We start from the raw sequence: 3,262 nt of genomic DNA on the forward strand, positions 1-3,262 counted from the left end.
TCATGCACATACACAACACACACACACACCCTCCACATGCACATACAGTTGGAGGCCATCGATATTGTCCTTTTCTTTTTGCTGAGGTTTGCGTGATCTGCACAAAACCCCTTTTGGTGTTTTAAACATTATGTTATAATTTAGCTATTGAAAAATAGCAGATCTACAAGCTCATAACGCGCCACCGAGTGGCGCGCTATGAGCTTGTAGGTCTGCTATTTTTTAAAAATCGTGAAAATATTTATTTCAGAAAACTGGAGGATTTAGAAGGATTTTTTTAAATTTTGAGGTCAGGCCTAAATGGGTCAAATGATAAGGGACAATATCGGTGGCACCCAACTGTACACAACACACACCCACCCTCCACATGCACATACACAACACACACCCACCCTCCACATGCACATACACAACACACACACACCCTCCACATGCACATACACAACACACACCCACCCTCCACATGCACATACACAACACACACACACCCTCCACATGCACATACACAACACACACACACCCTCCACATGCACATACACAACACACACCCACCCTCCACATGCACATACACAACACACACACACCCTCCACATGCACATACACAACACACACCCTACACATGCACATACACAACACACACACACACCCTCCACATGCACATACATACACCAGTAAGAAGCCCTGAGGGCGAGAAGCGACCTCGCCCTAAAGGGCCAGGTCACATGCACGCATCCGCCTGGGTGACAGCAGACTGCTGGGCGAGCGCTGGCGCTTTGGCATGGGGGGGTCAGATCAACATATGGAATGAATTCTGTACTGGCCATATATGGAGCGTGTCTTGAGTGTACAGGGTTTGATGAGGTCATGGACTGGGTCGCGGACTGATTTTTGTGTGTAGCGAGTAAATATCTACGCCGTTATTTTATTTCAATACATTTTCAAAGAAGAAAAAAAAACATCTGAATTCCTCATACTTAAAAGGTAATGAAATACCAAACATCTGCCAGTGGGTGTTAATTATTTTAATGTGGAAGACAATGAGTTCAAATATTCCAGGGATTATTTACTGTTAAACATCATTACAGTTATGATCTGTGGTTTATGAATCTGTGACAGTGAGTCATATTTTTTCTACATTTATTTTTCCCTCTTTTTGTGGACGTATTCTTGAGGCCTCCAACGTCTGGCTTTCAGACATGACGTCATGCAGCAGCCAAGTCTATGGACTTTATGTTTGTCTTATTCATGCCCCCGTGGTGACGTCATGTGGCGCCCCTCACTTCACATGAGTGTGATTTTTGTTGTTGGTAGTCATGGCCGCCAGTTCCCACCTGATGTTGTGTGGGAGTCCAGACTGCTCCAGATCGTGCTGAATAACTGCTAGCTCGCACAGCGTCTTAAGACTAGGATTCAAGTCTAAGATGTGCGTGTTGCGTCCTTCAAGGAGGATGATACGATCTCCCAGCATGCAACAGCGCATCCAATCGTAATTGACCTTCGGCTCAAGCTTCTTCCAGGAGAAGGTCTCTGGACTGAATTTCCACACATCATTGGTTTGCTTATCGTTGCTGCCACCACATATGTACAGCTGTCCATTGTAGGTAAATGCTGAATGATTCCAGCGTCCTTTTGGACCATCCCGTGTGGAAGGTGAGCTCAGCCAGTGCTCGGTCTCTGTGTCAAACACGCTGATGTTGTTGTAGTCATAATACCTATAATAATAATAATACTCCCCACAGCCCCCAAATACAAACATCTTTGTCCCGATGATGGTAGCAGAGTGACGTTCTGTATCAGGAGGTGGAGTTCCTCTGGTGTTAATTAATGTCCAGACCATTGTGCTGGTGTCCAACTTGTACATGTCATTAGTGTTTCCAGTCTGGGTGGATCCTCCATAGATAAACATGACCTTCCCCAAGACGCAGGCTGAGTGGTCCCTCCTCGCCTCTGGAAGAGGCCCAGCAACCTCGGGTTTAAACCAGCTGTGGTCGTCCACGTCAAAAGCATAAAGGACTCTGTAGACGTCCCTGCTAAAGTCGTTATATCCTCCCCAGATGTAGACTGTACCTTCTACCAACACAGCTGTGTGATATTTGCGCCAGGAGGGAACCTCAAAGTGGCGTTCTCCTCCCCCAGCCGTCACTCGGGACAACTTCTTCCAGCGCAAAGTCACTGTGTTGAAGACATTCACCTCAATCTTACTCTTGTTGCCATGGTAGGATCCTCCAAAGTAGTACACCTTGTTCTCCACTGCAACGGCAGCACCACGGTATCGCTCCGTTCCTCCCCTGAGATGCAGCGTCCAGCGGAACATTTCGGTTCAGAGGTGCAAATGTCTCACCGAGTTTGACAAATCCACAAAGTCGATGGGTCGCGTCGGCCAATCAAGGAAGCCGGTGTCTGTGGATAGTGAATGTATTCTCCGGCAGTAATCCCAGTCCAGGCAGGTTGTGGTAATCCTCCCAGAATACACTATGTTCAGCAGGTTGACAACTAATCCTCTGAAGTCACTCTAAACAGCTGGAACCGTCATCGAAAGTCGCTGAATGGCGCTTAGTTTAGTCGACATTTCATTTTTAAAGGACGCGGTTGTGACAATGACGTCACAGGAGACTACCTGTGATGTCATCCCACTGGGAGGAGACCACCTGTGATCTCATCCCACTGGGAGGAGACTACCTGTGATGTCGTCCCACTGGGAGGAGACTACCTGTGATGTCATCCCACTGGGAGGAGACTACCTGTGATGTCATCCCAGTGGGAGGAGACTACCTGGCACACCAAAGACCAGATGGAGGATCTGGTCTGGGAATGTCTCAGGATCTCCCAGAATGAGGGGACTAAATACAGCACACCACACACACCCTCGCCATGCACATACATACACAACACACACACCCTACACATGCACATACATACACAACACACACACACACCCTCCCCATGCACATCCATACACAACACACACACACACACACACACACACACACACACACACACACACACACCCTCCACATGCACATACATACACAACACACACACACACACCCTCACCATGCACATACATACACAACACACACACACCCTCCACATGCACATACATACACAACACACACACACCCTCCACATGCACATACATACACAACACACACACACCCTCCACATGCACATACACACACACACACCCTCCACATGCACATACATACACAACACACACACCCTACACATGCACATACATACACAACACACACCCTACACATGC

The sequence above is a fragment of the Electrona antarctica genome (assembly GCF_951216825.1).
Source record: "Electrona antarctica genome assembly, contig: scaffold_112, whole genome shotgun sequence".
NCBI classification, from domain to species: Eukaryota; Metazoa; Chordata; class Actinopteri; order Myctophiformes; family Myctophidae; genus Electrona; species Electrona antarctica.